At 49.3% G+C, this 22,699-nt stretch overlaps 1 protein-coding gene across 6 annotated transcripts in view; it reads left to right on the plus strand.

Moving 5' to 3' along the window:
• PROX1 (prospero homeobox 1) overlaps positions 1-22,699 on the plus strand; it is a 482,982-nt gene that overhangs the window by 53,608 nt on the left and 406,675 nt on the right. For all 6 annotated transcript variants that reach the window (XM_078649768.1, XM_078649772.1, XM_078649773.1 and 3 more), the window contains exon 3: positions 5,624-5,782. The gene's annotated coding sequence lies outside the window, so the exon portion shown is untranslated. The remainder of the gene's footprint in view (positions 1-5,623; positions 5,783-22,699) is intronic.

Consider the following 22,699-nt stretch of genomic DNA (forward strand, 5'->3'; position numbering starts at 1 on the left):
GCTTTTATAAATGAGAGAGAGAGGACTAGATAGGCTAGACCGTATCCCCTGGGTTATATGTATGTATCAATAAGGACTAGCTAAGGTTTAAGAGAAGTGGGAGACTCAGAGCAGTACATCAAATAAGGAGAAACATTGTTTTCCTTATAAAGCCCTCACCCACCGACCTAGTCGGTGGCATGCTTCATCATCGGGTCCACCGCAGTGGCACCGAATGTCCCCCGGGTGTGCTTCAACGCCAGGTGACTGCGGAGCTGGTATGTTCCTGAGTGTGCAGTGAGTTGGGTGAGAAGGGTGAAGTTTAAAAGCTATACAGCTGGTCCCAGTACCCGAGGGTAAAATATTTTAATGAACTGGGCCTCTGTTAGCGGATAAAAGGCAAGTAGACGTTAATTGGAGTGCTAATTATGACCTCCAGCGTCTAGTGTGGTCTACATGTTTCAGCCAGTGCCTTATAGATTTTATACTGGCTTTCCTCAGGACCGTTTTAATATGTGAAAAACGTGCAGATAAAAATGAAATTATAGTGGTTGTGTTATCTTTAGGCTAAGTGAAGCGCACACTAAGGCGCTATAACTGTTAGAGGGGGATTCCCTCAAGCTTGATCAGTTTTGTCTTGTAAAAAGCTTCATGGGTCGCCTGGCAGAGAAAGAGACCGAGTGTTGCAGTCTGGTTCCTCCTTGGACCTATTCGTCCTTCCGCGGCGCCCGTTATCGGGAATGAGAAGTGACAGGGAAGGAGAGGCAACAGGGCAGGAGAGGTGACCGGGCAGGAGAAGTGACCGGGCAGGAGAAGTGACAGCTGGAGAAGTAACGGACTGGAGAAGTGACCGGGCAGAAGAAGTGACGGGGCAGGTGACGTGACGGGCAGGTGACGTGACGGGCAGGTGACATGACGGGCAGGTGACATGACGGGCAGGTGACGTGACAGGGCAGGAGAGGAGAGTTGACCGGGCAGGAGGAGTGACGGGGCAGGAGAGGTGACTGGTAAGGAGAGGCAACAGGGCAGGGGAGGTGACTGGGCACAAGAAGTGACAGGCACGTGACATGACAGGTAGGTGATGTGATGGGCAGGAGAGGTGATGGGGCACGAGAAGTGACGAAGCATTAGAAGTAATGGGACAGGAGCGGTGATTAGGCATGAGCAGGAGTGGTAACGAGGCAGGAGCGGTGAATGGACAGGAGCAGTGAACGGGGTAGGAGCCTTGAACGGGGCAGTAGGAGTGAACGGGGCAGTAGGAGTGAACGGGGCAGTAGGAGTGAATGGGGCAGTAGGAGTGAATGGGGCAGGAGCAGTGAATGGGGCAGGAGCAGTGAACGGGGCAGAAGCAACGGTGCAGGAAAAGTGACGGGACAGGAGAAGTGACGGGCCAGGAGAAGTGACGGGACAGGAGAAGTGTCTGGGAATGAGAAGTGTCTGGGAATGAGAAGTGCTTTAATAAATGAGAGAGAGAGGACTAGATAGGCTAGACCGTATCCCCTGGGTTATATGTATGTATCAATAAGGACTAGCTAAGGTTTAAGAGAAGTGGGAGACTCAGAGCAGTACATCAAATAAGGAGAAACATTGTTTTCCTTATAAAGCCCTCACCCACCGACCTAGTCGGTGGCATGCTTCATCATCGGGTCCACCGCAGTGGCACCGAATGTCCCCCGGGTGTGCTTCAACGCCAGGTGACTGCGGAGCTGGTATGTTGCTGAGTGTGCAGTGAGTTGGGTGAGAAGGGTGAAGTTTAAAAGCTATACAGCTGGTCCCAGTACCCGAGGGTAAAATATTTTAATGAACTGGGCCTCTGTTAGCGGATAAAAGGCAAGTAGACGTTAATTGGAGTGCTAATTATGACCTCCAGCGTCTAGTGTGGTCTACATGTTTCAGCCAGTGCCTTATAGATTTTATACTGGCTTTCCTCAGGACCGTTTTAATATGTGCAAAACGTGCAGATAAAAATGAAATTATAGTGGTTGTGTTATCTTTAGGCTAAGTGAAGCGCACACTAAGGCGCTATAACTGTTAGAGGGGGATTCCCTCAAGCTTGATCAGTTTTGTCTTGTAAAAAGCTTCATGGGTCGCCTGGCAGAGAAAGAGACCGAGTGTTGCAGTCTGGTTCCTCCTTGGACCTATTCGTCCTTCCGCGGCGCCCGTTATCGGGAATGAGAAGTGACAGGGAAGGAGAGGCAACAGGGCAGGAGAGGTGACCGGGCAGGAGAAGTGACCGGGCAGGAGAAGTGACAGCTGGAGAAGTAACGGACTGGAGAAGTGACCGGGCAGAAGAAGTGACGGGGCAGGTGACGTGACGGGCAGGTGACGTGACGGGCAGGTGACATGACGGGCAGGTGACATGACGGGCAGGTGACGTGACAGGGCAGGAGAGGAGAGTTGACCGGGCAGGAGGAGTGACGGGGCAGGAGAGGTGACGGGGGAGGAGAGGTGACGGGGCAGGAGAGGTGACGGGCAGGAGAGGTGACGGGGCAGGAGAGGTGACGGGGCAGGAGAGGTGACGGGGCAGGAGAGGTGACGGGGTAGGAGAAGTGATGGGGCAGGAGCAGTGATTAGGCATGAGCAAGAGCGGTAACCGGGCAGGAGCGGTGAGCGGGGCAGGAGCGGTGAATGGGGCAGGAGCAGTGAATGGGGCAGGAGCAATGAACGGGGCAGGAGCAGTGAACGGGGCAGGAGCAGTGAACGGGGCAGGAGCAGTGAACGGGGCAGGAGCAGTGAACGGGGCAGGAGTAGTGAACGGGGCAGTGTGAGAAGTTGGCCTGATATATGATGTCCACTATTCTAGTGGGCACCTTGCACCACTCCAAACAACCCTTATGGTGATGGTTGTAAAGTCAACCTTATAGACCAGCTATCCTAGTGGTAGCATGGACAAAGCAGTTTTAGGCTAAAACTTCAGAGAGCATGTGAAGCCAGCTGTTTTACCATATATAATCCCTTGAATACCAAATGAAAGGACACCACACACGGTATATATCAAATATATATGTATTTATTACTAACACAAACCCTCTGCACTCTTTATGAGGTCAGAGTTCGAGATACAGCACAAGTTACTCAATAAGCATACTATAAGTTGCACAAATACAATTCTGCCCTAGGGGCCTCACGAACCATATACTGAATAAGTGGTATAAGAACCACTTCAGGAAAGGTGAGTAGGCCTAGGGCCTAGGAAATCGCTGGGGCTACACTGAGCAACCAAGGGATTGGAAGTAGGAGGCCCACGGGAGCGTGTGCAGTGTATAAACACACACCATAGAGTTTCAATGGGAACGTAAAAGTTACGATGTAGTAGATTTTGGACACTTCCGGATGGACTACGGGAAAACCCTGGTAAACTAGGACACTTGGATAGTTAATACCCACGGGAGCTCTGGAGTACTCGAGTTACCTCACCCAGGGAAGCCGGGTGCATAGGTGTTCTTTCGTGTCGGGTTTTGTCGCTGTTTCCTATGGAGAGCTGCAAGAAAGTGCTGCAGGCGACCAGGAGAAAAGTGTCCGGGTAGATCCAAGGGTAGATTGGAGTCGAGAAGAACCTGAAAGCAGAGGGGACAGAGTCTGGGTCACTAGCCTGTGACCAGGAAGGGACCAGGAAGGAACCAGGCGATGTCGAGATGCAATCAGGTGAAGAGGTGAAGCTTGTCTCTGCAGCCACGAGGACCAGGAGGCGTCAACGATGACCAGGAGCTGGAGTTGAGCTGTCCCATGACAAATCTAGCTGTTGGCGGTGTCGGTATCCAGATTGGACCCAACAAACCTTGGCAAATGCAATCCACGCAGGATGGGAAGATTGGCTTCAGTTCAGACCAGCAAGTCTGGGGAGCTTCTCCTTCACAGAGAAGCTGGAGCAAGCCCGGAGCAACCAGGCAAGCAGTGTAGTTTTACAAAGATGTCTTCAGAGGGCCTACTAGCCAACGGGCTAGCAACCGCGAAGACGCATTGAGCTGAAATACAGGCACAGGCCCCACGCGGCACTCGTGGAGTGTGAAGGGCTGAGCTTCGGTGCAAATGCTGCTCGGGTCTGGGGCTTCCCAGCAGACCCTAATGCACAACTTCAAGGGTACCTCAGAAGCTGCACAGGTAGCAAAAAGCAGGTAGTCCAGGATATCCGGTCCCACGTCTCTTGTGTCCGCCACGGGTCTCAGTTTTGCTGTGGATGTGGGTCGGAGTCAGAGAAGTGTGGAAGTCCAGTTCCTGCGTCGCTAAGTCTTCGGGTTCTAGCGGGAGCGTCGAGAAAGCAAACCGGCAAGTTACTTTTGGTGCCTGTTTGCACAGGGTGGTCACTCCTTGACCACAAGGGAGATGTCTTCAGTCTTCCAGTCGATATGGAACGTCGAAGGTCAAAGAGTTTCGTTTCAGAGTTTCTTTCCAGGATAAATCTAAAGTCTCTAGACACAGCTCCTAACTTTATACTAAACTAAGGGGCTGGATTACCTGCTAGGTCCCTCCTATGGGTGGAACCTGGGGAGGGGGTGGTTACACCCCTTTCCGTTTGTCAGTTTCGCGCCAGAGCTGGGGCTGGAGTGCCCCAGCAACTGGTTTGAACCGGGCTATGCATGGAGCACATTGTGTGCCGACGGCACCTTGTGTGCCGACGGCAGCAACGAAAGGGTTAGGGTAACATGTTGTTCCTGCTTATATTTCACACGCTTTACATAAACCTGTATTCCCTATAAGTGTTTGCTTTTTCCTGAATTAAACCTCAAATAAACATGTTTATCCATTGTTATAAGCTGTAACTGGTCAGTGAAATGCTAAACGTACTAAAAATTGGTATGTTTTGCTATTTCTAGCCACACCCCTGACTCCGCCCACTGATTCAATCTTTGGTTATTCCTGCCCCCTGATTCTCCACCCACAGTTCCCTTACTTTTTATTTCCCACTTCGACCACTGGGTACAGCATCGGAGTCTGTTACCCCCAACCTCAACAGCATTGGAGTCAAGAAGGGAGGTGGGGGGCAGCTGTGGCGGTTGTGCGACCAGTTAAAATTACGGACAAATGGCGTCCGTTAAAGAATCCTTAACGGACAACGGACAGACGGCCGAAATTACGGACTGTCCGTGAAATTTACGGACGGTTGGTCACCCTAATTCTTAGTAGAGATTCACTAATGTGAACTGAGCCTAGCACCTGCTGCTGCGCAGGCTGAGAGCTGAAGACCTGTGGTCGAGGAAAGTTGTTGTGAGTGGTGACTGTGGAAGGTTGTGCTAAGGCAGTCGTACGGTTGTCACTTTCCTCAGATTTCTGATTACGAAAGGCCAAGCAGCTAGTACTTGAATAGGGGATTCTGGAAAAGCCCACACATTCTTTCGTTTTAACCATATCTCCTGATAGCCATTTTGAAATAGTTTGAACTAGATATAAAACACCATTAAAATGACTTCTTAATGTGTTTGTTTTACAAAGGTTGCATTTCAAAAGGGAAAAATGAACAGATTTTGCAGATTTCCTCCTTTTCTTCCTTATTCTTGACACAAAAATACTAGTAATGATGGTAAAGGTTTGACTAGGCCAGATGGCAACCCCTGGCCTGTTTGTCTGCAAGTATGTTGTTGCCTTGCTCCCTGGCAGCCTTTCCGCTACAATTTTCGTTCATGTTTTGTATTCGTTCATTCCACAGCACTTCTCGTCTTCCTCCAGCATCTTCCATGGTCTCAGCTATGTGTTTGTAACTGTCATCATCTCCGATTGGTCATGCATTCGACACTGCGATTCGGCTGGTACCAGCCTGGCTGCTGCACGGACTTCACTTTGAAGACAAAGCTGCTGCTGTTTTACCGTGAGACCTTGCTTTATATTTTATACTTTTCACTCAGATTTTACCCTCCTGTGTGGTTGATTTAGGCCTATGGCTTTTGCATTGCCTGATTATTTATAAAAGCACAGCCATGTATAACATTTTCAATATATATTCCTGTATACATCTTTTTACTAAAAATAGACAGTGCCATATCGGATATTGAGTGTGCAATATTTGATCAGGTTCCCACCAGATGGTGCACCTTCCCACCGTTCCTCTGCAGTTTACAGCCTCCAGATATTGTTTCTTACTTCGCAACTGTTCATACTTTTCATTTATTTCTCCTCACCCTGCATCACTAATTACAGAGACAATTTCTCAAGATAGTTCTGAGAATCACTTTCAATCAATCAATCAAGTAATTTGTAAAGCGCACTACATACCCCGTAAGGGTTTCAAGGCGCTGGGGGCAGGGGGGGAGGGGAGGGTGCTACTGCTACTGGTCGAAGAGCGAGGTCTTGAGTTGACTCTTGAAGGTCGGCAGGTCTTCGGTTTGTCGTAGCTAGAGGGGGAGGTTGTTCCAGGTCCTGGCGGCACGGTGGGAGAAGGACCTGCCTCCGGAGGTTGTTATACGGATGCGCGGGATCGTGGCCAGGGCGTGGTCGTCAGAGCTGAGTTTCCTGTTGGGGACGTAGAAGGAGAGTCGATTGTTGAGATAGGCTGGTCCGGTCTTGTGGAGTGCCTTGTGTGCGTGGATCAGGAGCTTGAAGGAGATTCTCCTTTCGACGGGGAGCCAGTGTAAGTTCCACAGGTGGGGGGTGATGTGGTTGCGGTGCGGGATGTCGAGGATCAGGCGTGCAGAGGCGTTCTGAATTCTCTGTAGTCTGTTGATGATCTTGGACGAGGCTCCGGCATAGAGGGTGTTTCCGTAGTCGAGTCTACTGCAGACTAGGGCCTGGGTGACTGTTTTCCTCGTGTTTGTCAGGATCCATCTGTAGATCTTGCGGAGCATGCGGAGGGTGTTTAAGCAGGCGGAGGAGACTGCGTTGACTTGTTTGGTCATGGTGAGTTTTGAGTCGAGGATGATTCCCAGGTTGCGTGCGTGGTAGGTGGGGCTGGAGGGGGTCCCCAGTGCTGTGGGCCACCATGAGTCCTCCCATGCTGAGGGGGTGGACCCGAGGATGACGATCTCCGTCCTGTCTGTGTTCAGCTTGAGTCGGCTTTCCTTCATCCAGTCGGCGATTGCTTCATCCCCTGGTGGAGGTTGGATTTGGCGGTGAGAGGGTCCTTGGTGAGGGAGAGGATCAGCTGCCTGTCGTCGGCGTAGGAAATTATGTTGAGGTCGTGCTGTCGGGAGATGTGTACTAGTGGTGCCATGTAGATGTTGAACAGCTTCGGGCTGAGGGAGGATCCTTGAGGGACGCTGCAGATGATCTCGGAGGCCTCGGACCAGAATGGGGGGAGGCGGACTCTCTGAGTTCTGCCAGAGAGGAAGGTGGTCCAGTCAAAGGGCTTTCTCCTGGATCCCTGCATCTTGGAGTCGCGTGCGTAGTGTGTGGTGGCAGACGGTGTCGAAGGCGGCGGAGAGATCCAGGAGGATGAGGGCCGCCGTCTCGCCTTTGTCTAGAAGGATCCTGATGTCGTCTGTGGTGGCGATGAGGGCGGTCTCGGCGCTGTGGTTTCTGTGGAATCCTGATTGGGAGGGGTCCAGGATGTTGTTGTCTTCGAGGTGACGGGTGAGCTGGGTGTTAACTATCTTCTCGATGACCTTTGTTGGGAACGGAAGCAGGGAGATGGGCCGGAAGTTCTTGAGGTCGCTCGCATCCGCCTTGGGTTTCTTCAGTATGGCGTTGATTTCTGCGTGCTTCCAGTTCTCAAGGAAGGTGGCGGTCTCGAAGGAGAGGTTGATGATTTTGTGCAGGTGGGGTGCGAAGGAGTTGCTGGCTTTGTTGAAGATGTGGTGCGGGAGAGGGTCGGACGGGGATCCGGAGTGGATTGTGCCCATGGTCTTGATGGTGTCCTCGATGCTCACGTTGGCCCAGGTTGTCAGGGTGTCGTGGGCGGTGGGGTGCGGTTGGTCCGGTGCGGCGAGGTCTGCAGCGCTCGTCCGGGGTTTGAAACTGTCATGGATGTCGGTGATTTTCCGGTGAAAGAAGGTGGCGAGGGAGTCGCACAGGGCTTGCGATGGTGGGATGTCGTTGGCACTGGAGCTGGGCTTGGAGAGCTCCTTGCTGTTGTGTGCGTTGTTGTCGAGGCAGTTTGTGAAGGAGGTCCTTTTGGCAGTCCTGATGTGGTGGTGGTGGTTGCGGATGCTGTCTTTGTGGGCAGCGCGGTTGTCTGGTGTCTTGTCGTTGGGCCATATGTTATCCAATTTCCGGCAGGTGCGTTTAGAGTCGAGGAGTTCCGGGGTGAACCAGCTGACTCTTTTGCTGGTGTCTCTGTTGGTGGGTTTTGTCAGCGGGGCTACGGTGTTAGCGCAGTTCAAAATAGTGTTTTCAGTTCTTTTAGGGAGTGAAGAGCACTTTTGACTTCCACAGAACTTGTTTATTCATCAAAATTGCTGACTGAGAACACACTGAATTCTCACAGAGCTGGACGTTGCGGGTTCCAATCATCCTACCTTTGGCTTCCAAGTTTGTGACAAATATACTGCATCCCTCAGGTTGTCAGACTTTTAAATGCTAATTATCATTAGCTAGGACTTAGTATAAAGGGAATTAATGTAAACGAATATGCTGCCATTTGCTTTTATGTTATTTACTATTTGTTTATTCATATTTGTCACTCTTCTCTTGATAGTCACTTTAATTTATTTGCATATACTCTTCACTATACCTGCTTCAAATAAAGCCTTATAAAATAGCAGCCCAGTTTTCTTGTATGTACTGTCTTGTGTGAAAGAGTGTAGCAAAATATCTTAACTACCTGTGTGTCTGAGTCTGGTTATACTTGGTTTTTTTCAATGACACATTTTATTGTTTTTGTACCACAACATGAAACAATATCAAACATAATTCTGGGTCATTAGACCCCACGTTCAAGCACCAGGCATCATACAAGGAAACAATCCATTCTACAGAAGGATAATACATTACCCATCCCAGGGACATGTGATTACATGTAAAGTGAAAGCGAGTCTCTCTTGTGAAAGGACATCATAGTTGTCACATGGGTGCCTTATATGGTGTCCAGGGCCGCCATACCTTCTCATATTTCTGCGGGACACCCCATGCCTTGAACACAAATTTTCCCATTGCCGCACAGCGGTCTGTGCCACTAGCCCATTTCTGTAGCGGCGGTGCCTGTAGATTCCTCCAAAGCTTAGCCAGGTCTCTCTTGGCAACCAAGTAGGCCGTAGCAATGAGGGTACTCTTGGCTCGGCACTCCCCCAGCGCATCCATGATCTCCAGCAGTACAACTAAGGGTAGGTAGCAGAACCAAGTACAGGCCCACCCCTAGCCAAGTTCTGTTGTTGACCTAATTCCAATACACTTGAGCCATGGGGACGTCCCGCATTACGTGGCAAAGGGAGTCCAGGAAATAGCAAGACCAGGGACACTTGGGCCCCGGTTCACGCCCTATATGCCATAGTCGTACTAGGGAAAATGATAACCAATGAAAATAGTTAAGCTAAATGAGATGAAAGCGCATTGACAGAGGCAGCTTTTTAGGGTCCATTTTTGCCTCATCCCACTCCTCATCGTCAAGGGCCCACCTTGCCCTGAGGGACTACAGGGGGTCTGGCGTATTGACTACTCTGGATTTATATAATCGTGAGATGCCCCTTGCTCAGTTAATCCATTACTAAGTGACATTCTAGAGGGTTAAATTCTGCAAGGGTGTCCAATCTCTCCCTGTGGCCTTCCAGAGCATGTTGCAGCTGGAGGTACCTATAGAACTGAGAGGAGTGCAAATAGAACTAGGACTGATCGCATGTGTTTATCCCTCACAACATCCCCTAGTGTAGATATACCAAAGAGGTCCCAAGAACAAAACCCGAAAGCCCCGCCATCTCCAACAGCCGGGTCCTGTACCACAGGAGAGCGGAGGGCGGCATACCAGCCCCCAATGGGTACCTGCGTAATGGGCGGCAATGAGTAAGAGGGTGACCAGCCATGTAACAAAGGAAGAATACCATATGGGTGCAGTAGTTCCAGGACCAACCTGTTGACATAAAGTCCTCTATTCTCTTGGAGCCAGTCATTAACACTGACCAGCTATGAGGCCCAGTAGTACAATTTAACATCCAATCAATCTAACCCCACCTCAAACGAAGACAACCAACACTTCTCAAAAGAAACATGGTGTTTTTCCCACCCACAACAACTGGTGATATGTGCCTGCATGTCTGTAGAGAAAGTAGTCAGTAGCGGGTGGGGATAATGCTGTAGAACATACAAAAAACGAGGGTGGGAGAACATCTTAAAGAGCATACCTAGTCCTGCTATAGAGAGCTGCACCCTGGACCACCTCCCCATTTCTCACCTTGTCATGGCCAGCAGTGGAGCAACATTGAGTTCCCAATACCTCTGTTGAGAGAGGGCCACAGTCATGCCTAAGTAGCAGAAGCTATCACCAGCAACTGAAGATCCCTCCCCCAAACTTCACCATATGGGCACCAGTGTCGATTTCCCCCAATTGACCTTGCATCTCAATGCTTCCTAGTAAATATCGTCAGGAACTCCATGCGCAGTGGAGTCGTTTCCTGGGGTCTCTGAAGGAAGAGGAGCATATCATCAGCATACAGAGAAACACAATTCTCTGCTCTCCCCTTCCACTCAAATCCACTAAGTCTCTTGTCAATCCGGATGAGCTCTGCCAGAGGCTCCATTGCCAGTGCGAACAACGGGTGAGAGGGAAGAGCCCTGTCGAGTGCCCCTTTTAGTAGGAAATGTCTGCGAGAGAGCTCCATTTACGTGCACCTTGGCCTAAAGGACCATGTATAAAAGGAATACCCACGTCCTGATCCATGGACTAAAGCTCGTTTTGTGAAAGACACCTAGGATATAAGGCCAATGCACAATATCAAAGGCCCATTCTATATCAACCAGGAGAAGAGCAGTGTCACTTGACAGTTCATCGGAGTGAGCTAGTGCATTTGATGAAAGCAATGCCTAGTGTTTCTGCCCGGTCGTTTTGGTCAGCATGCACTATCGACCTAATCACCATTGCCAGACGCACTTGGCCAACACTTTAGCCAGAATTTTCACCTCAAAGTAAATAAGAGATAGGGCGAGAAGACCTGCAGTCCTCTTGAGGGTTGTTGGGTTTAAGAACAACCATGATGGTAGCGGCAAGGCAAAGTTTGCGCTAATATTAATTAATTCATGGCCACTCCCCGGAGATCCCAGGGAAGCCTCGCACGAGCGTAGGCATCCTCATACAGTGCCAGCAATTGCAAGACTAATAAAGAGCAGTACTTCTTATAGAGCTCTAGTGGAAACCTGTTCGGACCTGGGGCTTTGCTGTAGGGCATTGAGGAGATCGGCAGGTTTATCTCCTCAGAAGTAAGTGGAAGATCAAGGTCTCCGCATTCCAGGGCTGGGAGCTTTAGTCGGCAGATCATAGATGATGGGCCTGTCCCGCTCCAAAGCAGGAGGTTTCAGGCTGGTGTACAGGGCCCGGAAATGGAAGGCTAATTCCCTTGACAGGAGGTCCAACACTGTCAGTGCCATGCCCGTCGCAGTTGCACGGGTGGTTGGCCTTCGCCAGCCAGGATTTCGGCTTGCCTGCCTGGTCCCCCTTCTTAAACACCCACTCCTTGGGATGAAGCCAGCTCAGATTTGCAGGTCTAAAAGCTTGTGCTGAAGGTCTAAGCGAGCCTGGTGAAGCCTGCACTCCATGGACTGTGAGGGGGAGACCCTAGCTAGCCAATGAAGACCATCAGTTCCGTACTCCAGTCAGAGCAGCTCCCTCTCCCTAGGCTTGGTGCGCCTGCCTATGTACGGGAAGGCCTGTCCCTGGAAGACTGTTTTAATCACCCTCTAGAGGACAGTGGGGAACAAAGCAATATCTCAATGTATTCAAAATATTTGGTGATTGCATCCCTGATTGCCTCAGCAAAGTCGCCATCAATTCACCACCATGAGTTTAACCGCACCAGTCCCCTCTCGCGCTGCCATCCCCGACCATCAACAGCACTGGGAAATAATCTGAGAGTCCCCTTGGAAGGCCGCAGGACTGTGTAACAAACCCTACATCTGAGGAGGGGAGCAAGAAATAGTCCAGGAGGGAGGAGGTTTCATGAGGGGGGGGAGTAAAATGTGAACTGCTGCTTGGTGCAGTGCTGCAGCCTCCAAGCTTCTACCAACCCAAGTGCATCAGCCCAGGGCCAAAGGCACCTTCAGCAAGCAACCCGCAGGGTGGAGCCCATGTCCATCTCTGAGTCCTTCACCCCATTAAACCCCCCCCCTGCAACTTGAACCCAGGTGCAGCCTCAGCCAAATGTTGGACCACCGCTTCCAGTATCTCACCCAGTAACTGAGGAAGGACGTACACACTCCCCAGCATCCATGCCAGACCCAGGTCCCCCGTATAATCGCAAATCTCCCCAGAGGGTTAGCATGTACCTCATGCACCACCAGCGGGAATATCTTCTTAAGCAAAATGGCCCCTTAGACCTTCTCGATTAGCCCGAGTGATAGACTCTTGAATATCCAAATCACCCTGAAAAGGAACAGTTGACCCCTAGTAGGTGTGTTTCTTGGTGTATGAGAACCGCTGGATGGTTAAGAAAAACAGACCTTCTCCAATGGAAGGGTAACTCTTGTAAGCACTCCAATGCAACGAAAATCACTTTAGGAAGTTAACACTCCATTAGGTTTGCTTCACTTTGATTTATCCTCATCATATATCTGGTGAAGAAGTCCATTTGTTTATACAACAAGTATTTATTCGATTTTCAATGCAATCAGATGTAAAACATATTTGCTGGTTTCACAGGAATATAAGCACCAATCCCGATGCATTTCGGGACTTGCCCTTCCTCAGGGGGTTCTCCCTGTAGATCAAAAAGGATTTTCTTAGTGATCCTAAGAGCTGAATGCGCCAACACATAATATTACACTATTGCGACATAGTGTCAAAAACAAGTGATGCACACTGTAGCTTTGTGAAAGTTACAATGACTGACATGCTAGCGGTTACTAAGATAACCTACATTCAAACGCACTGAAAGTGATGTGCTCAATGTGCAAGAAACAAGTGAGAACTGAACGTGTGGAGTGATCTGGCGTGCTCAACAACTTGCCAAACATTAAAATTCCTCGTTGAAACTGGTGTGCTCAAGTGCTTAGCTGAGGTATTCCGACGTGATCAACAACATGCCCCAAGTGAATATACCTTAATCAAAGCTGATGGACATGGTGATTGAGTGTACTCAAAAGTTTTACAGAACGAAGGTGCCAGATACCATAAAGATAGCCTGGGTAACAAACCTTGGAGACCTTATACAAAAGTAATTCTAATACAATCACTAAAAACGGTCCACTAGGTGACGTGCTACCATGCGTAATGGCGTGAATGCCATTGGAAAACAGTATATCTGTGAAATGTTCGCAGTTGGCATGTTCCGATATCATTGCTCGCGGCGTGAATATGGTTAAGATGCGTTCCCGGAAGTAAATAGATGCGGCTCCCTGGAAGAGAACTACGCGGGTGCCATAGAAAATAAAAACGATGAAAGAATGGTATTTGTTTCAAAATACTCAACCATGAGCCTCAAAATTAAAACAAACTGTCAAGAAATATTGGCCCTTGCTACACGCAGAAACAGATTTTAAAGGCATATTCGAGCAGTTTCCCATTTTTGCTTATCATCGCACGAAAAACATACACCAGTTGTTACAAAAGCAGAAGACCGTATACAATCAGGCTTATACTGGGACAATTCCATGTCATAATCGTGGGAGTTGCAACAATATAATAAAGGGCACCACCTTGAGGCATCCCACCCAAGCTACTCCAATCAAGTTACAAGTGACAGCAACCTGCGATACAAGCAATGTTGTGTACCTGTTGAAATGCCCGTGTGGGCTACCCTACGTAGGGAAAACGGAACGAAAAATCAAAACCCACCTGGTGGAACACAAAAGCAACATACGCTTGAAGAATCCCAAATCAGCTGTTAAAATGCAATTTTCCGAAAAAAATCATACATTAGCAAACTGCTTTCCTATGGTCACCCCATTTTTTGCTTTTTGCTTTTTGCTTCACTGGTTTTCGACTTAATGTGGCTGTGGGCCTGCTAATCAGACCCACTGCCCTGCTGTTCTCTCTCTAAATTTCACACCATGTACTTTAGGTACATAACCAATTGGGATTTGGGTCACTCTTATGAGTCCCTGTACAGTGTACTATAGGTACCCAGGGCATTAGTGCACCCAAGGCCTACCAGGGGCTGCAGCATATCTTTTGCCACCCCTGGCTGGCCATCCAAACTGACACAACTGGCTGATCACTCAGCTGGGGCAAGGTCGTGTAATCACCCCTTGCTTAGATATAGTATTCCTATGTCTAACCTTATATCTGGACACATATGCACCTATAAGTCACTCCTATGGCAGGCCTTAACAATCCTGAATGCAGAGTGCTTGGTTTTATGTGAGATGGTGCTCTAGCATGAGCTAAGCCTGTCTGCAGCTTTCGGAACCATGTCCTTATAGCTGTTCTAGGATATTGCCGTACCATATACTCTGAAGTGCATTATGTACCTCGCGGTCAGATGCTAACTTTGGTTTAGCTTTATCAAAACATGTTGTGTACGGTGTTATACGCTTTGGAATACTACCCCCTCGCCAGTCCTGGCGACGGGGGTAGCATTCCACCCTTCTACAGGGAAAAGACATGTTACTTCCATTAACCCCGGTTAAAGTTAACCAGAGCCTCAGCATCACAAAATGGATGCTGCTGCCACAGACACAAGTCTGACCTCCTGCTGCTGGGAGTCCTTCCAGCGAGGGAGGCTTGGACAATAGGTTTCCTGTCACAGGGAGGTGCTAGCACCACCCCAGACAGGCTATAGTGTATTGGGGCAGGGAGGGCTGAATGAAACGAGACACTGCCTGGGGCACACAAGGTGTCCCATGCATAGTCCAGTTCAAACCGGTGCTGGGGCACTCCAGCCCCAGCTCTGGCGCGAAACTGGACAAAGGGAAAGGGGTGTAACGCCCCCTTCCTGGGTCCCACCCATAGGAGGGACCTAGCAGGTAATCCAGCCCCTAGATTTGGTATATAGGTAGGAGCCGAGTCCCAAGACTTTAGATATATGTTGTCTGGTTGTGGAATCAATAAACCTATACTCCATCTTCAAAGATGATATTGCAACTGTCTTAACGATTATCTCTATACATTGATTGTTATTTATGCTATAACGACTATTTACATACCGCGTTTGTTGTGTGCGAGGGCATTGCTGCACATTATATCAGATGCTAACTTTGGTTTCGCTTTATCAAAACATGTCGTGTAAGGTGTCATAAGCTTTGTAATACTACCCCCTCGCCAGTCCTGGCAACGGGGATAGCATTCCACCCTTCTAGAGGGAAAAGACATGTTACTTCCATTAAATCCGGTTAAAGTTAACCAGAGCCTCAGCATCACAAAATGGATGCTGCTGCCACAGACACAAGTCTGACCTCCTGCTGCTGGGAGTCCTTCCAGCAAGAGAGGCTTGGACAATAGGTTTCCTGTCACAGGGAGGTGCTAGCACCACCCCAGACAGGCTATAGTGTATTGGGGCAGGGAGGGCTGAATGAACTGAGACACTGCCTGGGGCACACAAGGTGTCCCATGCATAGTCCAGTTCAAACCGGTGCTGGGGCACTCCAGCCCCAGCTCTGGCGCGAAACTGGACAAAGGGAAAGGGGTGTAACCACCCCCTTCCTGGGTCCCACCCATAGGAGGGACCTAGCAGGTAATCCAGCCCCTAGATTTGGTATGTAGGTAGGAGCTGAGTCCCAAGACTTTAGATATATCCTGACTGAAACTCTGATACGAAACTCTGGACCTTCGACATCCTACTCGACGTAGAAGACTGAAGAATCTCCCTTGTGGTCAAGGAGGGACCACCCTGTGCAAGCAGGCACCATCAAGCGCTCAACGGTTTGCTTTGTCATTGCTCCTGTCGAAGCTCGAACACAGAGCCTGACAAGACCCGGACTTCCAGACATCCATCAGCCCGATCCACAGCTACAACAAAGCTGAGACCCGTGGAGGCGACGAGAGACGTGGGACCGGCCATCTTGGAAAGCCAGCGAATTGCTTTCCGTGCAACTTCTGAGGCACCCTCGAAGTTGTGCATTGGGGATTGAGAAGCCCCAGCCCCGAGCACCAACTGCACCGAAGATCACCTCTCCACACTCACCGAGTGCTGCGTGGGGCCCTTTTGCATTTTCCTGCTCGACGCGTCTGTCCGGTCACTTGCCCGTTGGCTAGTGGCCTCTGCGACAAGGAAACCTTGCATTTCCAATGCTGGTCTGGTTGCTCCAGACTGGCCCTTGCTCCCCTGAAAAGGAGCAGACCATCAGACCTTGCTGGTCTGATCCAGAAGCCATCTTCGATTCCTGCGTGGATTGCATTTTCCAAGGCCTGTTGATTCCGAATCGAGAACCGACACCGCCAACAGCGAGAGCCTTCGTTGGACAGTCCGTGGCAGCGGAGACAAGCTTCACGACAGCACCTGATCGCATCCCGACATCGCCTGGTTCCTTCCTGTTTCCTTTCTGGTCACTGGCTAATGACCCAGACTCTGTCCCCTCTGCTTTCAGGTACTCTTCATCCTCGATCCGCCCTTGGATCCAACCGGACTCTTCTCTCCTGGTCGCCTGCAGCATCTTTTCTCCAAGGCTCCATAGAACTCCAGGACAAAACCCGACACACATTGATACCTATGCACCCGCTTCCTGTGGGTGAGGTAACGCGAGTACTGCGGTGCTCCTGTAAAGATTAACTCTCCTAGTGTCCTAGTTTCAAGTGGTTAGCTTCTAGTCCAGTCGGAAGACTCCTAAGCCTTTAACTTTCTAACTTTTACGCACCCATTGACTTCTATGTGTGCACGCGTGTGCATTTAGACACTGCACCCGCATCCCGTGGGCCTCCTGCTCCCTAACTACTGTTAGTCCAGTGTAGCCCCAGCGATTCCCAAGGCCCTAGGCCTTACCATTGTTTGTGATGTGGTTCTTATACCACTATTTTAGTATATGGTTTAGCGGGCCACCAGGGCCTATCCATATTTGTGCATTTTTTGTATGTTATATTAAGTTACTTGTTATGCGCTTGTGGTCCTGTTCTCATAAAGAGTTCAGAGGGTTGTTTTAGAAATAAATACATATATATATTGTGAATATATAACCTGTGTGGTGTCCTTTCATTTGGTATTAAAAGGATTGCATATGGCAAAACAGCTGGCTTCACATGCCCTTTTGAGTTTAGCCTAAGACTGCTTTTGTGCATGCTACCCCCAGGCTAGCTGGTCTATAAGGTTGACTTTACAACCATCACCATAATGGTTGTTTGGACTGGTGCAAGGTGCTCACTAGAATAGTGAACATCATATACCAGGCCAACTTCTCACATTGGTGGCAGCGGTGGGATTTGAGCTTGCTGTTGTTTTACCAATTGTAATCTTTGAGATATCATTTGAAAGATCACATTAGGTACCATAGGTAAATATAACAAGACTTAAAATACTTAAGTTCTACTGAACTTAGTTGTTGTAGACCAAAGGGCCTAGCACACCCTGACTACAACTCCTAGAGAGGTTCTAGTAGGAAAACACATAGTGTAGGTAGGTGCACACACCACACCTCAATAGAATCATGTCTACCACAGGTGAGCCAAGTTTGACTCTCCCTGTGGGAGGAGACCCTCCCAGGGCACCCTCTAGATATGAAATGCTCGATTTCCAAGAGATGAGACACTTGTGTACCTCAAGGAGATTGAAACAGGGTTCCAACCATACCATTTCCCACCTCATAGAAGTCCTAGAGAGGGCTGATGCTGAGAAGGCCTCTAGACAAGGTCCCTCAGGTCATGCAGAAGGGGTCTTGCCCTCTACAGATGATGCATCAGACCCCACAATTGTAGGAGAGGAGGGAGATGAACCAGAGGAAGAATCTGATAGAAGGGGTTTTCCAAGATAGCCAGGTCCAAGTTGGGAGACTTAGCCAGGCTAACCTAAGCCTACATGGGGCTGAACATGGGCAAGCCCCATACAGACCTATTAGTACACTTAACCAGGGGTATGAGAGGAGGAGGTCTCACTCAGGTGACTCCCACCACTCTAATGCCTCTAGGAGATCCAATACCCTTGCTCAGAGAAGGATGTCCTCTCCTGAAAGGAGAGATCATCAGGCTAGGATGAGGGAAGCTAATCTGAGGATTGAGAGGCAAGAACTAGAAGTTGCCCTTGCCAAAGAGAAGCTTGCCCTAGCTAGAGAGCAGAAGTTGGGTTACAACCCACTGGTGGCAGCAATATCCCTAAGGATAAAGACAGGTCCCATGAGAATTCTAGGCACCTGAGTAAGATAGTGCCCCCCTACAAAGTTGGGGATGACATCCACAAGTGGATAACTGCTTTGGAAAGAGCCTGTAAAGTCCAGCAGGTTCCCCAGAGTCAGTGGGCAGCTATCTTGTAGCTCTCCTTTGAAGAAAAAGGCAGAGATAAGCTCCTCACAGTTAGTAATGCGGATGCTCATAACTACCCTGTCCTGAAGAGTGCTCTAATTGATGGGTTTGGCCTAACCACTGAACAGTACAGGTTGATGTTCAGAGATACCCAGAAGACACAGACTCAGGACTGGACTGATTTTGTTGATTGTGCCACTAAGGCTCTGGAAGGTTGGTTACTGGGAAGTAAAGTTAAGGAACATACAGGATTGTATAGTTTGATTTTGAGAGAACAAATCCTTAATAATTGTCAGAACCAGTTGTTGCACCAACACCTGATTGACTCAGATCTGACCTCTCCCCAAGAATTGGGAAAGAAGGCAGACACATGGGTCAGAACCAGGGTTAAGCAGAAGCCCCAGAACCAAGGTGGTGATCAGAAGAAGGCAGACAAAAAGGGTGGAGATCAGAAACAAAAAGACCAGAAGTCTTCTTCAGGCCCCCAAAATACTTCTAATGAGGGGGGTCCCAAAATTCCAAGAAAAAGAAGAAAGAAGGTCCAAAGAAACCTTGGTGTAATTATTGTAAAACTGCCTCTCACTGGTTTAGTGAGTGCATCAAGAAAGGTACAGCCCCTACCACTGCAGCCCCTAAGGCAACTGCACCCCCCAGTACAGTCAGCAGTGGTAGTTCCCAACCCAAGGCTATAGTGGGGTTAACCATGGGTACTGAGGTGGATTTTGGCCTTGTCAGGATTCCAACTCAGGCTGTCCTGATCGGTGATGTGGACATGGCTATGTCCACTACTGTGAGTCCCAATATTTTGGGCAAGTACAGACAGATACGTTTGATTAATGATAAAGTGACTCAGGCCTACAGGGACACATGTGCCAGTGTCACTATGGTGACACCTGACTTTGTGGACCCTGGACAGATTGTACTGGGTGATAATTACCTGGTGAACAATGCTAGCAATGTCACTACTACACATAGTGTGGCAGTTGTAATTTCTCCTGGGGAGGGGTAACTGGCCGCAAAAGAGTTGTGGTAAGTGCAGACCTCCCAGTTGAATGTCTTTTGGGCAATGATCTAGAAAATTCAGTATGGTCAGAAGTGGAGTATAGGACTCATGCAGAGATTTTAGGTATTTCAGCACATGTCCTTGCTGTGACCAGGTCACAGGCCAAAGAGTGCTTACCTGAACCAGTGCTGGATCTTGGAACAATAGACCAGACACTACCCAAGAGAAAGAGCAAGAGGGTTAAGGCAGTGCCTTCCCCCCTGCCTCAGGTTGAGGATCAGCCCTCCTAGGAGGATGATTCTGTGATCCAAGAGGGAACTGTCCTAGAAGAGCTTGAGCCTGATCAGGTTGAGTTTCCTGGGACAGGGGGGGCCTCAAGGGCAGACTTGAGGCAGGCTCAATTAGATTGTTCCTCTCTTGAACCCCTCAGACAGCAGGCTGCTGCTGAGGCTGCTGGGAATGCTCAAGGTACCCATAAAGTGTATTGGGATGATGGGCTCCTTTATTCAGAGGCTAGAGACCCCAAGCCTGGTGCTTCCAGGAGGTTGGTTATACCTCTGCAATTTAGGGGCTTCCTTCTTACCTTGGCCAATGATATTCCCTTAGCAGGACATCTAGGCCAGAACAAGGCTTGGAACAGGCTTGTCCCTCACTTTCACTGGCCCCATACGTCAGAAGATACCAAGGAGTTTTGTCGCTCCTGTGTTACCTGCCAAGCCAGTGGCAAATCAGGTGGCACAACAAAGGCCCCCCTCATACCACTACCTGTGGTGGGGGTACCCTTTGAGAGAGTGGGGATAGACATTGTAGGACCAATAGACCCCTGAACAGCATCTGGGCACAGATTTATACTGGTGGTAGTGGATCATGCCACCAGGTATCCAGAAGCTATTCCCCCGAGGACCACAACAGCTCCTGTTGTGGCAAGGGCCCTACTTGGACTTTTCTCCAGAGTGGGGTTTCCAAAGGAGGTTGTCTCTGACAGAGGTGCAAACTTCATGTCAGGATATTTGACTGCAATGTGGAAGGAGTGTGGTGTCAACTATAAGTTCACCACCACCTACCATTCACAGTGCAATGGGCTTGTGGTGAGATTCAACAAGACCCTCAAAGGGATGATAAAAGGGTTACCTGAAAAGCTGAGGCGAAGATGGGACATCCTTTTACCCTGCCATCTGTTTGCTTACAGAGAGGTCCCACAAAAAGGGATTGGCTACAGCCCTTTTGAGCTTTTTTTTGGGCATCCTGTAAGGGGACCCCTATGTCTTGTGAAGGAAGGATGGGAGTTACCTCTCAAAAAGCCTAAGCAGGACATAGTGGACTATGTACTTGGTCTCCGTTCCAGGATGGCTGAGTATATGGAGAAGGCTTCTAAAAACCTTGAGGCTAGCCAAGAACTTCAAAAAGCTTGGCATGACCAAAAGGGTGTGCTGACTGAGTACCAGCCAGGACAGAAGGTGTGGGTGTTGGAGCCAATGGCCCCAGCAGCCCTCCAGGACAAATGGTCTGGACCCCACACCATTGTTGAGAAAAAGGGAGAGGTCACCTACTTGGTTGACCTTGGCACCCCTAGGAGCCCCCACAGGGTGCTCCATGTCAACAGACTCAAAGTATATGTTGACAGGGCAGACATGGGCTTGCTCATGGCTACAGATGAGGGACAGGAGGAAGAGAGTGACCCTCTCCCAGACCTGTTGACTCAGAACTCTGATGATGGTTCAGTTGATGGAGTGGCCTTAGCTGGCAGCCTCACTGACCACCAACAACAGGACTGCAGACAAGTTCTACAGGCCTTCAGACATATGTTTTCATTGACACCTAGTCAGACTAACTGGTGCACCCATGAGATGGACAATGGTGACAGTCTGCCTGTGAAGAGTAAGATCTACAGGCAACCTGACCATGGCAGGGACTGTATAAAGACTGAGGTGCAGAAAATGCTTGAGTTGGGAGTAATTGAGCCATCAGAGAGCCCCTGGGCCAGCCCAGTAGTCCTTGTACCAAAACATCACACCCAAGATGGTAAGAGAGAGATGAGGTTCTGTGTGGACTATAGAGGTCTCAATGTTGTCACTAGGACAGATGCTCTCCCAATTCCAAGAGCAGTTGAGCTCAGTGATAGATTGGCTTCTGCCAAGTTTTTGAGCACTTTTGATTTGACAGCTGGCTATTGGCAAATCAGGTTAGCTGAGGATGCCAAGGCCAAAACTGCTTTCTCAACCCCAGGACGTCATTATCAATTTGTGGTAATGCCCTTTGGCTTGAAGAATGCACCTGCCACTTTCCAAAGGTTGGTGAACCAAGTCCTCACTGGGTTGGATGACTTTTGTGCAGCTTATCTTGATGATATTGCTGTTTTCAGCTCCACCTGGGAGGATCACCTGATCCACCTGAAGAAGGATTTAGAGGCCCTGCAAAAGGCTGGCCTAACTATCAAGGCCACAAAGTGCCAGATAGGGCAGAGTAAGGTTGAGTACCTGGGCCACCTTGTAGGTGGGGGTCAGGTTCAACCACTGGAGAGTAAGATCCAGACCATTCAGGACTGGGCTCCTCCAACTACCCAGACACAGGTCAGAGCTTTCTTGGGCCTATCTGGTTACTACAGAAAGTTTGTTAAGAACTATGGGTCCATTGTGACACCACTTAATGACTTGACTTCTAAGAAGATGCCAAAAAAGGTTCAGTGGACAGTTAGCTGTCAAAAGGCATTTGATGACCTGAAGAAGGCCATGTGCTCTGCACCTATCTTAAAGAGTCCTGACTACTCCAAAGAGTTTATTGTCCAAACAGATGCTTCTGAGTTGGGGGTGGGAGATGTGCTTTCACAACTTAATGTAGATAGTCAAGACCAGCCCATTGCTTTTATTAGCAGAAGGCTGACCCCTAGAGAGAAACGTTGGTCAGCTATTGAGAGGGAGGCCTTTGCTGTGGTTTGGCCCTGAAGAAGTTGAGACCATACTTGTTTGGCACTCACTTCAAAATTCAGACAGACCATAAGCCCCTCTTGTGGCTAAATCAGATGAAGGGTGAAAATTCCAAACTGCTCAGGTGGTCCATTTCCCTACAGGGGATGGACTTTACAGTGGAGCACAGACCAGGGACTGACCATGGCAATGCATATGGTCTCTGCAGGTACTTCCACTTAGAACATGAAGACACAACTGGTCAAGGTTAGTCTAATGTACCCTGCGTTTGGGGAAGTGGGGGTTATGTAGGAGAGTAGGGTCTGCTTTCCTATGGTCACCCCATTTTTTCCTTTTTGCTTCACTGGTTTTCAACTTAATGTGGCTGTGGGCCTGCTAATCAGACCCACAGCCCTGCTGTTCTCT

This window comes from Lissotriton helveticus, chromosome 6 (genome assembly GCF_964261635.1).
Source record: "Lissotriton helveticus chromosome 6, aLisHel1.1, whole genome shotgun sequence".
NCBI lineage: Eukaryota > Metazoa > Chordata > Amphibia > Caudata > Salamandridae > Lissotriton > Lissotriton helveticus.